This window comes from Nicotiana sylvestris, chromosome 12, assembly GCF_000393655.2.
Source record: "Nicotiana sylvestris chromosome 12, ASM39365v2, whole genome shotgun sequence".
NCBI lineage: Eukaryota > Viridiplantae > Streptophyta > Magnoliopsida > Solanales > Solanaceae > Nicotiana > Nicotiana sylvestris.
In genome coordinates this window covers 17,133,734-17,148,818 of record NC_091068.1, presented here as the reverse complement: position 1 = coordinate 17,148,818, position 15,085 = coordinate 17,133,734, and the positions used below count along the sequence as shown (strand labels likewise).

The 15,085-nt window shown below is 32.5% G+C and overlaps 1 pseudogene; it reads left to right on the top strand.

Moving 5' to 3' along the window:
• Positions 1–4,822: 4,822 nt before the first annotated feature.
• On the top strand, positions 4,823–14,999 carry LOC104249585 (TMV resistance protein N-like; annotated as a pseudogene).
• The last annotated feature ends 86 nt before the right edge of the window (positions 15,000–15,085 follow it).

Here is a 15,085-nt window from a genome sequence, read left to right as displayed (position 1 = left end):
CGACTGTCCTTTAATTGGAGAAAACTCCCCACGCGCCCCGCGGGCGCGGTAAATAGGAGGTGCGACAATAGTTGGATTGATCAAAATTTGAACTAAATACATCTTCGCCGCCGTTGACGGTTTCCGACAAGGAAACTCCTCTATTCTCTACTTCTCCATTTCTTATTTTTACTTCTGTTTTACGTTTTCTATTTCTAATCTGAGTTTCTTGATTTCGCACACTTTATACACACATTTGATACAACAAAAATATGAAGTAGTTACAGTTGGATTGATCAGAATTTGAAATAAATAAAAGAGATTTTTATATTCCTATGCCACATATATTTCAAATTCTATGAAAATCTGATTTTACGGTAATATCTATAAAATTCTTACATTTATCTACAAATAAACTACACATCAGTTTTAGGATGTATAACGCAATATTATTTTCAGAATTATCTACAAAATTACTACATTTATACTACAATTAAACTACAATCTATGTTGAAAAAATGTTGACTACAAATTTTTTCTCTTCATCTACAAATTTTCTACAAAAATTCTACAAATATACTACAAATCAGTTTAAGTATGTATAAAGCAGTATTATTTGTAAGGGTATCTGTATAATTACTACATTTATACTACAATTAAACTACAATCTATGTTGAAAATCTATAAATTATCTATAAAATATCTACGAACTGGGTACATTGAATTTTAATATCCCAATTCTCATTCAATTGTAGCATAATTGAGATTTTTGACATAATTGCGTTTCTTCAGAAGATTTGTAGAAGTTTTAGTCGTTTTCTTATTTGTGAAAACAAAAAATAAAGCATCTATAATCAAAATACAAATAATCTACAATTTATCTACAAAATATCTATAATTTGTCTACAATTTCTGTAATATGTCTTCTTCTTCTTCGAGTTTCAATCTGAAATTCAGTCAAAATCAAGTCTAATCTTCACCAAAACCTCTCTAAAAATTGAGATATAAACTCCAAACCATATTCTCAAATATTTTCAACAACACCCAATCCAAACAAATAATGATTTTTGAAAACCCAAATTTGAATTTAAAGCTTTCAAGCTTTTTAATGGCTGTTAATGATGGATTTGTAGCGATTTTGATTTGTAGTGATTTTGATTTAATGACGAAATGAGATTTTGATTTGTAGTGATTGTGAGAATATCGAAGAACATAATTTGATTATAAATTGAAGATAAAGGATTTCCGTGATATGATTTGATCTGATTTACACCAAATCTTTTTAGTAGATTTTTTTCCTGAATTTTAGCTCGACAAATTAGGAAGATTCAGCTACTATTAATTAGTATTTAATGATTGGTATAATAATTGTAGAAAAAATGTGGACATGACGGGTAAATTAGAAATTATGCACATTTTTGGTAATAATGTTTCATATATGGTATAGGAAAGAAAAAATCTCTTTTTCTAATTCGAAAACTGAATTATAAAACTAAAATTTCGAACCCGTTTAGACATACAAAATTTTTTCTTTTTTTTTTCGAATTTTTTTTGTAAACAATATTTGGTTATTCTATTCTTACCAATTTTTCCTTTTTTACTTGAAAATTCATTTTCAAATTTAAAAAATTGATTCCCACCCGTTTCTCAATTGAAAGTGAGAATTTGCTAATTTTTAGTTTTACAAATTTACCCTATATTTTAAAATTTATAAAATGATCACATCAGTTTTTCATCTTTAGCAGATACATCTTTGGCGACTAATGGTGGAACAGCAGTCCTAGTTGATACTTGAACTCTGCCTACTGGAAGTTTGATTATTAGGTTATGAGAAATATGTGGTTATGCCTGCTTTTGCACCTTCTGTGTGTGTTAATAGAATTAGAAAATGTGATATTGATTTTGCATCTTCTATATATTTCAGTAAAACAAAATATGATAACAGTTAAATAATAGCATTTTGATTGTTTATTTCAAGTAGGATAATCAATTGGGGTGGTTTTGATTTTTTTTCAAGTTATAGGGTATAAATTATGTTTCATGATTTGAAAAAAAAGACATCCATATATGTTGCAAAAATTATAACCAAACACAACTTCAATCCAAATTTTAGTGAAATTCTAAATTTGAAAAAAAAAAATGGAATTCATGTCCCAACGCCTACTTCATGAATTTGTTTTAAAATTTGTTTAATATGTTTGGTGTAAATTATGACTTGAAAATTGAAGCATACCAAGCAAAATACAAGCAGTGGTGAAATGGATCTCTTTTGCATGCATTATTTTAGTAGTGACGTGTATATATATATATATATATATATATATATATATATACTAGTTTTAGTGTACGTGCGTTGCACGTGGGTATTGCGTCAATTAATAAAAAGAACAAATATATATACATAACGATCAAATATTTGAAAAATAACAATTTTGGTTAAAATAAATACAAACATATGTAATAGCTAAACTTAATATCTTTTGAACATGATGATGAATTAAATTAAATTAGTTGTATTAGAAGTACATGACATATATTTTTTTTTAAGTATTGTATAATAAATCAATAGACAGCTTTCAACTTAATTCTAATTTATGAATATAAGGTTTGCATTTTTTTAGAATAAATAATAGATCAGTTATTATTATGTCATGATTCTGAAATAAATGTTTTATGTAGAAAAATAAAGTTAAGATATTTTTCACAAACTATTTTACTTTTTCTAGTATTACAAGAGAGATTGATAAAAATTAGAAAAGTGTTCTTAGTTTTTTCTCTAATCTGGTATATATAGATTTGTTTTCAATATTATGATGAATTATTTTTGGTAACTTAAGTACATAAAAATCTTATATTTCCTCCGCAGTTTATCAAAATTATAGGTAAGCTAATTGGACCTATTCTTATGGTAAAAAAATTTAATAGATTTCATATTATTGTAGTCACGAGTTTAATATGCTTGAGCTTAATTTATTTTTTAAAATAATACAAATCAAACATAATATCAGCAATCAAGCCTTGTATTTATGTAAACTAAGGCTTTGTATTTTCGTAAGCTAATTACCTTACATTGTTAACAAACAATATAGTTGAATAGAAATTTAGATGTTTATATGTCATCATTATTACCTTCATGGTTTCTGATAAATGTTAAATTCTCAATATTAGAGAGTTTAAAAAGATAAAAGCTTCATTAAAAAGAGTTTAATTAACTAATTAAGTGCTAATTCTAAATTAGCAAATGTTGATTATATAAATCATGTGTATTAACAATATTTTAATTAGATTATTTTTCTTATTGATAGAGTTTTCCACAAGAGATTAACTTTTAAAATATCCTAAAGTAAATAGTCGTGAAAATTTTGGAAACAAATGTTAGATCAAATTAAGCTAACATTTGTATCTCTTATTGAAGTTAGACAAGGAACCATGAAGCTAAACACAAGATTTTGTGTCTATGTAAGCAGAGGCGAAAATATTGCTTAATTGTTACTTGGTTTAAATTATTCAAAATGAGAAAAATTATTGATTCCTAAATATTAGAGCTTCTTACCTAGTTCAATAAGGAACGATTTAATAACCAAAATTCTAGTTAATTTCTAAGTACAAATAGAAAAATAATTTAATTATAATTACAATTTTGTCGAATAAAAAAATTTATTTTTAAAGGTAAAAAAGGCGAACGATATTTCGCTAAGGACTTCGTGCTTTTAATATAAATAATATAATATATATAAATTCTAATATCTGCTTACGCGCGTTCCGCGTGTACTTAGTTTCAATAAGTATATAATTTAAAAAATCCGCATAAATATTTTGTTAACAAATGCGTTTAAATTATAAAATAAAGGTTAAAGGAAAGTGTGAGTTCCTGAAAATGATAATTCAGTTTTTAATTATTATTTTTTTATATTTTTTTCTTATTTCCTTATTTCTCATTTCGTAATATTTATTTTACGTGTTTCTCCATAATTTCTCATATTTTGTTTCTATATTTTTTTTTAATTACGCTTAGCTATGTTATTATTCTAATTTTTCTATAAAATTATACCTTGTAATTTTAGAAAGAATAAGTCATCTACAAATTTGACTTATAATAAGTTATGTCATTAAAATTGAACTTTGTTATTAGATGAGGTTATATGCAAACTTAACTTTGTTAAAATGATAGATTATTTTTTAATTTTTAAATAATATTCATTTGCAACTTTTTTTTGGGTGATCCCATGTAGTTGCTCATTCTTTATGTTTTTTGTTTTGTTTTCTCATTTTGCATAAATATGTTATTATTCTAGTTTTGAAACTACTCATCCTATTATTAGAAACGATGAATTATTAATAAACTTAGCATACAATGAGTGATGTCATTAAAGTAGAATTTAAATAAAATTATAGATTTATATTTTTTTTTCTTTTGAATTATATTTATTTAAATTATGTTGAAACTTATTTTAAGTTATGTTATAATTTTACATAAGAGTATTATGTTAATTTGTTTTTTTGGATTTTAAATTGTTGTTGTTGTTGTTGTTGTTGTTGTTGTTGTTGTTGTTTTTCTTCCATTTTATTTGCTTTAGCAGTATTCACTTATTAATTCAGATTGCATGCCATACATTTTTCAGTTAAAATTGATAAATTATTTTTTCCGCAAAATATTTGAATGATGTTATGGCATAATATTTATAGATATTAATCATTTTATGAAGGTACTTTTAGTTTTTATAATTGATTAAAGTGAAATATTATTAATTTGAAAAATACATCTATTAAAGTTTGTAATTGGTCAATTGGACCCAAGTATTAGTTCAATTAATTCCTTTTAGGTCCTATTTGGATAGAATTAGCTATTGAGCTACTACACATCGGTACTCTCACCCTCTCTTTTTTTCTCCCCTTCATTTCTGCAAATCCACACTGGCTGAACTCAGCATATCGCTACACTGATGAATGATGAAACCCTGTGTTTCCTTTGTTTGACTGTCCTAAAGATAAGTATTGTTCTATTTCTTCTTCAGTCGGTCCCTTGCAATATTTATGGTTTTCAAGGTCAGAATAATTAAAGATGTGTTGAGGCCGTGGAATTTTGGTGATGGCTTGGCGGCTACGGAATCAAGGGGTCTCTATTGGATTTAACAGATGGTGGTTCTGTGGCTGACCAATGGAGGAAGGCAGCAGAGTCGAAGGTCATTAGGGTTGTTCTATTTGTAGTGAAGTGGTGGTCGTTCGGCCGCTGTTTGACGGACTGGAGGTTATAGACGGTGAAATGGAGAAGATGGTGATTAAACAAAAATGTGAGTTTTTTAACCCAAAAAACAAAAAAAGAATGAAGATTATTATTGGGAAAGGGAAAACACTCTTTTTGCAATATGAGCATTTTGTGTTAAATAGATGCATTTCTTGATATTATTATGGTTCAATAGTTATTAGTCCGAATTGAGGTGTCAAAATGGAAGAATTGAACAAGTTTAAGGGACCACTAATAATAATTCTAATCAACTGGCTTCACAGAAATTTCCTACCAACAGCTTGTTTGGATGGTTGTTTTATATCGTTTCATAATGTATCGTATCATATTGTATTGTACTGTATTGTATCGTTTGATGAATATAATGTTTGGATGGATTGTGTCGTTTTGCCGTCGTTTCATGTTATCATGCACCAGTAATATGATGAATAAGCTTGCAATATTATAAAGAAAAATTATGATACGGTATATAAAAAAGTAGGGTAAATGATAAAATAAAATTATTTAATAATAATGAAGGGTGAAATTGAGAGAAAAGGACAAGGTAACGACGCGACCACACCAAATCGGTCGTTACATAAAGTGGCACATTTCATCGTTACGTAACGACGGATTTAACGATACGATATGATGAAATTTAAGTAACAATCAAAATAAACATTGTATTTAAAGTAACAATACGATACAATACAATAGGTAACAACCATCCAAACAAGCTGTAATTGTTCGAAATATCATCAAATGATCTCTTACCACAACCACAATTTATCCACACAACTCTATTTTTTTCTTTTCAACCAATTAACTAAATCCATGACATCATCATCTTCTTCTGATAAAGCTTCACAGTTTCCTCAATGGAAGTACGATGTCTTTCTAAGTTTTAGAGGTGAAGACACCCGCAAAACATTTACAAGTCACTTGTATGAAGGTTTGAAAAACAGGGGAATATTCACCTTTCAAGATGGCAAAAGGTTAGAGCATGGCGCATCGATCTCAGAAGAACTATGTAAAGCCATTGAAGAGTCTCAAGTTGCCGTCATCATTTTTTCGAAGAACTATGCTTCATCCAGGTGGTGCTTGGATGAACTAGTGAAGATCATGGAATGGAACGCTAATCAATTTGGACGACAAACCTTGGTAATACCAATCTTCTATGATGTGGATCCATCAGCAGTTCGATACCAAAAGGAGAGTTTTGCTGAAGCCTTTGACAAACATGAGTCAAGGTGGAAAGTCGATGATGTTGAAGGAATGCGGAAGTTGCAAAGATGGAGGACTGCGCTAACTGCCGCAACAAATCTAAAAGGATATGACATCCGCCAAGGGTGAGTAAGAAGAACATTCCAGTTGGTTCTTCAAGAGTTTGATTTATGTGCTTAATATCTTTATCATGTTTATGCACGCTAACAATATGAAATACTTACTAATACTTGACTTTCTTACATTTATCTACAATTATCTTCTTATTATGTTGGATTGAATCAGAGAATATTCTGCAAATTGTCGACCAAAGTTATTCCATATTATGCAAGAATACTTTTTGTATCTTCTTTGCGAGATGAATAATTTCCATTCAAATTTTGATGCTGCTGTGAAGACTAGACATATTCTACCATAGAACAAAGAATCTGTACCTTAAAAATGAGTTAAACTGAATCTACACTAAATAAACTTATCATTTTTACCAAAATGTAGAAAGGGGTGAATCAAATCAATTTACTTATGAGCTAAGAATAGTGCATGCACAATCTAATATCCTTGGTTGCCATTTAGACATTAACAATGTTTTATTTTATATTTTTCTATAAAAAAGAATGATGGTTGATTATATATGTTTCTATCAGTAAGAAGGCATAGTTCCTATCAGTTTAATTAGTCAATGCCATTGGTACACAGGCAATATTTTTATTGGTTCTTCAAGAGTTTGATTTATGTGCATACTCCTTTTATCATAATTATGCACTCTACAGTGTGAAGTACTTCTTATTCTTGACTTTCTTACTTGTGTATATCAACAATCTTCTTATTTCTTGTAGGATTGAATCAGACTGTATTCATGAGATTGTTGACCAAATTTCGTCCAAATTATGCAAGATTTCTTTATCTTATTTGCAAGATGTTGTGGAAATAAATACCCATCTCGAGAAAGTAAAGTCCCTACTCGAGTTAGAAATCAATGATGTTCGGATTGTGGGAATCTGGGGCATGGGGGGAGTCGGTAAAACGACAATAGCAAGAGCCATTTTTGATACACTCTCCTATCAATTTGAAGTTGCTTGTTTTCTTACGGATGTTAAAGAAAATAAATGTGGGATGCATTCTTTGCAGAATATCCTTCTTTCTGAATTGTTAAGGGAAAAAGATAATTACGTGAATAACAAGGAGGACGGAAATCACCTGATGGCTCGTAGACTTCGTTTTAAGAAGGTTTTAGTAGCTTGAGGACATAGATCACAAAGATCATTTGGATTACCTAGCAGGGGATCTTGGTTGGTTTGGCAATGGCAGTAGAATTATTGCGACAACTAGAGACAAACATTTGATAGGGAAGAATGATCTAATATATGAAGTAACTACACTAGCTGATGATGAAGCTATTCAGTTGTTCAATCAATATGCTTTCAAGAAAGAAGTTTCAGATGAGCATTTTGAGAAGCTAACGTTGGAGGTAGTAAGTCATGCTAAAGGCCTTCCTTTAGCCCTGAAATTGTGGGGTTCTTTCTTACATAAGAGGGATATGACTGAGTGGAGAAGTGCTATAGAGCAAATGAAAAATAACTCTAATTCAGAAATTGTTGACAAACTCAAAATTAGCTATGATGGATTGAAGCCCATACAACAAGAGATATTTCTAGATATAGCATGCTTCTTACGAGGGGTAAGAAAAGATGAGATCATGCAAATTCTTGAGAGCTGTGATTTTGGAGCTGATATTGGATTGCGTGTCCTAATTGAAAAATCTCTTGTGTTCATCTCTGAAAAAGATACAATTGAAATGCATGACTTATTACAAGATATGGGTAAATATGTAGTGAACACACAAAAGGATCCAGGAGAGCGTAGCAGGTTATGGCTTGCTGAAGATTTTGAAGAAGTGATGATCAACAGTACGGTAAGTAGGCTAAGCAATGCAATAATATTCAACTTCTAGTTTTCATATTCCAAAGACATATAGGGAGAATGCCAAGTTCCTCTTGCTTCATATTCTCACACGTAAGTCGTGTTAGTTGTTTACTTTAGTAGGCGAAGCAAAAGTAAGTTTAATTGGCTAACTGACTAATTCGTCTAATAAGCACTTTCTTAATGCTGCCTAATTCGTTTTTCTTATGTTATTAAGCCAATTTGTCTAGCAGCCACTGAATCTATCCAATTTCATCATTTGGATTAACTTGAAATTTGTAATAAATGTTGTACATAATAACTCAATCAGGAATTCACTTTAGCATTGATAATTTTTATATTTAAACATGAAACAATTTATTGGTGTTGTTTCAATTGCAATTTTCTTCTATCACAACATGAAAACTTTTAGACTTGACTCCAAAGAACTTCTCAAAAAATGTGTTATTAGAAAGTAGAATTATAGAATTAATTGCACAAAATGCTTTTCTTAAGCAATATATTTCTTAAAAACTAATATTGTACCTTAGATTTTTTTAATTGTGGTAGGTGCGCGTAAGCTGACCCGAACACCATGGTTATTCAAAAAAAAAAAAGTTGTACCTTAGATTTTTTGAGTGACGGTAGTTCTTCAAGAAATTCAAGTGCAATAATAAATACTACTAACATGACAAAGTTTGGCACTACAAGGATTGAGAAAGTAGTCATATTGGCAACCGGATTTTACATAACATTTGAAGTTATACTTTGTAGACTAATGATCTTTTTACCAGGGGACCAAGGCAATAGAAGCAATCTGGATTCTTTATTTTAAAAAACTATGCTTTAACAAAGAGGCCATGAAAAATATGAAACGACTTCGGATATTGTACATATGTTCTGTCAATTGCCATGATGGCTCCGTCGAGCACCTGCCCAATAGCTTGCGTTGGTTTGTCTGGAAGCACTATCCTTGGGAGTCATTGCCAGAAAATTTTGAACCCAAAAGGCTTGTTCATCTTGATTTCTGGTCCAGTTCACTGCGTCATTTATGGATGGGAAGAAAGGTACATGCTGAATTCTATTTTTTTTCCCTTTTCCCTCTAACTGTTTTCTTTAATATAGTGATATTGAGAAAATATTATCGCTTTTTTTTATTAATTTGAGATACTTTCCGTTTAGCTTGTCCAAGGATTATGATGCAACAACAACAACATACCCGTGATCCCACAAGTGAGGTCTGGAGAGGGTGGTGTGTGCACATCACATGCCCCGCTTCCCACATCTTGTCCACCACAGAGGCCACTCTCACCTTGCTCCGTATATCTTTACTCCTAATCTTATCTCTCTTAGTATTACTCACACGTCTATCTAAGCATCCTCATTTCGGCTACTTTCTTCTTTTGAACGTGTGAGTTTTTGACTGGCCAACCCTCTGCCCCATAAGCATAGTTGGTCTAACCACTACTCCATAGAACTCACCTTTAAGTGTTAGTGTCACATTCTTATCATGATGCATGTCCTTAAATGAAAAAGTTACTCCATCTGTGCCATTTCATATGGCATACTTTTAATTTTAATTTATCTAAAAAAGAATGACACACTTTTTTATGTAGAAACAATTTTACTTTAATTTTTTATTTTACCGTTAATGAGATGATTTGTACCCACACATTAATGGTTTGTTTAGATTACAAGTTTCAAAAGTATTTATTTCTTTCTTAAAATTTGTGCCTAATCAAACACGTCGCATAAATTGGGATGAAGAGAGTAATTAGAAAAACTCAAATTGATGTGTAATTTTGGGGTTGTTCTCGGAGTATTATAATATCTTTTTCTCAGATCTTTCTTGAGAAGGTTTTTTAATTTTCTTTTTTGAGAAGGATTTTTTCCAAATCTTCTCATCATCATTTTAACTAAAAAGCTCAATTTTAAAACTCATTCAAACATTTTCCTAGTAAGATATATATATATTGCCTTAGGTGTTCAATAGGAAACCAGGTTCGTGGAACAAAAGTTAGGCTAATTTTAGGAGATTGCGAAAATTTTGGTACGTCCCAATTCACTCCCCTCTCGAGTCGTAGAGGTGCACCCAAACTAACAAAAGGTGTCTAAATGAAAAGTACTTGTGACTTTAAGGCTGTATATGCATTTGGCCAAATAATTGCTAGATTCACAGATAGCCCGCTAGGCATGACTTTTACTATTGAAATCCTGAGCTGCACCATATTTTATGATGATTCTTTTACCTGGTTGTTCTTGTTTGTCTATCTCATTCTTTCTATGTTCTGAACAGCATTTGAAGTATCTACGAAAGCTACATCTCAGCGTCTCTACAAGCCTGATATGCACACCAGATTTCACGGGGATGCCAAATTTGGAGTATTTGGATCTGGAGAAATGTAGTAATCTTGAAGAGGTTCACCATTCCTTGGGATGTTCCAGAAAACTCATTCAGTTGAATTTGAATTATTGTAGACGTCTTAAGAAGTTTCCATGTGTCAACGTGGAATCTCTCAAATATCTCTATCTACATGATTGCTGTAGTTTAGAAAAGTTTCCGGAAATCATAGGAAGAATGAAGCTGGAGTTAGAGATTGACATGGGATACTCTGAGATAAGGGAACTACCATCATATATTCAGTTACAAACTCATATTACCAAACTAGATTTGAGCTGTTTAGAAGACCTTGTAGCTCTTCCAAGCTGCATAGGTATGTTGAAAAGCTTGGTGAAGCTAGATGTATCGGATTGCGCAAAACTTGAAATGTTGCCTGAAGAGATAGGGGATTTAGAAAACTTGGAGAAGCTTGATGCCAGACATACTCTAATTTCATGACCTCCATCTTCTATTGTGCGCTTGGACAAACTTAAATTCCTGAGTTTTGGACAGTTAGAATCAGAAGAAGGCCAAGTTGCAGGTTACTTTGTGTTCCCTCCGGTGAACAGAGGTTTACGCTCATTGGAAGATCTGGATCTCAGTTTTTGCAATGTAATAGATGGAGGACTTCCAGAAGACATTGGATGCTTATCCTCTTTGAAAGCGTTGTATCTCAGGGGAAATAATTTTGAGCATTTGCCTCCAAGTATAGCCCAACTTGGTGCTCTTCGATCCTTGGACTTAACAAATTGCAAGAGCCTAAAAGAGTTGCCGGATTTCGTAGGGATGCCAAATTTGGACACTTTGAATCTGTCAAATTGTCTAAATCTTGAAGAGGTTCATCATTCCCTAGGATTTTTTAGAAAGCTCTGTACATTAGATTTGACTAATTGTAAATGCCTTAAGAGGTTTCCAGCTCTGTGCATCGATTCCCTTAAATATTTGTATCTACACGAGTGCTCCAATTTAGAAAGTTTTCCAGAAATCCTGGGAAGCATGAAATTTGAGTTAGAAATTCACATGCTCGACAGTGTGACAAGGGATCTAGATTTGAGAGGTTTAGAAAACCTTGTAAGACTTCCCAGCAGCATTTGTAAGTTGAAAAGTTTAGTCAATCTAGATGTATCAGGTTGCTCAAAGCTTGTAAGCTTTCCAGAAGCTATAGGGGATTTACAAAACTTGGAGCGGCTTGATGCCAGAGATACTCTAATCTCACAACCTCCATCTTCTATTGTCTGGCTGAACAAGCTTAGATTCTTGAGCTTCGCAAAGCAAAAATCAGAAGTAGGCCTCGAAGATGAAGTGAACTTTGTGTTCCCTCCGGTGGCTGAAGGATTACATTCATCGGAAATTTTGAATCTCAGTTACTGTAATCTAGTGGATGGTGGACTTCCAGAAGACATTGGATGCTTATCCTCTTTGGAAGTATTGTATCTCAGGGGAAATAATTTTGAGCATTTGCCTAGAAGCATAGCACAACTTGGTGCGCTTCGATCCTTGCATTTAACAGAGTGCAGGAGTCTTACACAGCTGCCAGAACTTCCACCAGATTTAGATGAATTGCATGCAGATAGTCATATGGTTCTGAAAAGTATTCATAATTTAGCAACCAAGAAGAAGAAATTACAGTGGCTGATATTCACACCACTGTACGATAAGTATGATGCATACAACGATTCGATCTATAATTTGTTTGCACATAGCCTGTTTCAGAATATCGCTTCCTTGCAGCATGACATCTCTTCTTCAGATTCCTTGTCACAGAGAGTTTTTACCATTGAGTATCCTGGGAAGAAGATCCCAAGTTGGTTTCGCTATCAGGGAATTGATACTAGTGTATCAGTCAATTTGCCTGAAAATTGGTATGTACGTGATAACTTCTTGGGATTTGCTGTATGTTACTCTGGCAGCCTAATTGAAACCACAGCTCAATTGATTCCCTTATGTAATGATGAGATGTCGTGGATGACCCAGAAACTTGCCTTATGCAACCATTCAAAGTACGATACAGAATCAACTATTCATTTTTTCGTTGTAACTCTTGCTGGCTTATGGGATACATCTAAGGCAAATGGAAAAACACCAAATGACTATGGACTTATTAGGCTACTTTTTTGTGGAGAAATGAAGGAGTTTGGACTTCGTTTGTTGTATAAAGATGAAACTGAGCTTCAGGCCTTGTTACAAATGAGGGAAAATAATGATGAACCAACAGAACAATGCATTGGGATAAGGACGGGCAGATATGACAATAGTGAACACCATGATTCCATGACCAATGAATCCAGTTGCTCCTCTTGTAAGAAACAAAGGTCACATTCTACTTTCTGTGGGAGAGTGGCCAGTGTCTTCAGAAACTTTACAGCTCTTTCCTGTAAACCCAGGGATTTAGCTTAAAATATAGTAGGTATCTACCTTATGACTTGGTTTCTTATATAATTCTCTCCTTCTATTAGCTATTAAATCTTCTTCCAAAACTAATAAATTATTTTCCTCACATTCTTTCTTTTTTCCTTTTTGTTTTGTTTCTTCTTCCCCCCTTGACAGGAGCTCATCAATGGGTGATGTACATATCAACACTGAGTTCTGTCAATTGATTCTCCATCTTGTCTCCGCTTGTGCTGACCCATGATTTACCATGGTGAGTTAAGGATATGAACAAGTTTAAATTTTCGATACTCCAATCAGATCCTGGAATCATGCGATCATAATTCAGTTCTTACCTTAAAGTACTCACAAAATCAGGATTTTGAACTTGAAAATTAGTAAACTCTAACATGAAAAGTTAATACTATAAACTAAGGGAAATTATGATGGAGTAATAGCCACTATTTAAGTTATGGAGGCCAAAGAGTTAATCTGCCATTTTGAAAAGATTTCAGAAGTGCAGGCAAGACTAATATAGTGACAGAAAAATGATAATCCATGACGTTCCACAGGCTTTTCCTATCAAAGTGAGTGATCATAACAACTTAGATTTGATGCCCTAAAAAGTTATGTTTAACCATGCTCAAGGTTTCTTTTGGTCAATAGACAACTGCTTTACCCGCATGAGCAACTGTATCTTACCCGTTTTCCAAAAGCCTATCTTCAAATCTTGCATTGGATACAAATGTTAGCCTTTGAAGTTCTATGCTATACTCAAAATTTGTTCTTTGACTTGTTCATTTACGGTGGTTCCTTTTACAGTTTGATTGGCTTTGCTGTGTGATGTTTAAACATCAATCCCTATAGTTGGAAAAAATTCTCATAGTTCTCAACTGAATTTGTACCAAGATTCATCAAGTAAGGGAAACATTCTCCTCTATCTGGTTATCTCCATTCCCCCAAGTAGAGCATCAACCCAAGATTGAGAGTCTTGGGGCGGGGGGGTTGGTCCGAGAACTTTCTACTTTTCCATACCATCATTCCTTCAATACTTGCCAATCTGCACTCACTATGTTAAATATAAAATGATAAATAAATAAGGGATCTTATTGTATCTTCAAGAAAAGCAACCTTCTGGAAATGTCTCTTGTTTTCTTACATCACGGTGAGAATTGTATCTCCATGTTTTCAGGCCAGTGCATTTGCTGAGAAGTTTATGCGGCAGTTGCCCAGTTTGATCAACAGTTGGCTAAGCAGAGGCAAGAGACTGCAGATGTTGAGGAAGGAGCACTCTGGATTTAATTTATGGAACTGAACTTGAATGTCACAGATAGATACTATCGTGATGGCCATCTTATACGAAAGAAGTTACTCTCGTGTACCCTCCATCCGAAACTGATATTCACCTTTTCATTTGCAAAATAATTCAGTTTCGAAGAACCAGAAGTGTCTTGCACATCACATTAACTTTAAAAGACTTTATGTGATATGTTGGAAGCCATGGATTTTGTCAACGGCAACGGCACACAACTCTTAGGATCTGATATATTCACAACCAAAAGATATGCAAAGCAAGGTCGAGTAGTGACAGCCGATGGAGATTCTATGACATTACTTGCAGCATATCTTGGTGCTCCATCATAAATGAGTCATTTATGCCGGGTATCAAAACACTGTGGATTACTTATATTGAGATTAATTATGTTAGAATTAGTTATCCTAATTTTTTTTATTGTGTTTGGTATGTTGTATTAACCCTGAGATTGTCAATTTTACTGGTTTATCTTGGGATTACTATTCAAGCCTCTGGCACGTATAACTCCCGGTAATCCGTAATCCTGGGATAACTTATCCTAGCATTAGTAACCAAACAATACATAGCCGATGTATACTAAATTTTATCCCATGATTATTTTTACTTATTCATCATACCAAACAACTCCTATATTGTTATTGTTAAATTTTATGCTTGTATTATCATGCCTAATTTATGAAATCAAACGGCCCCTAAG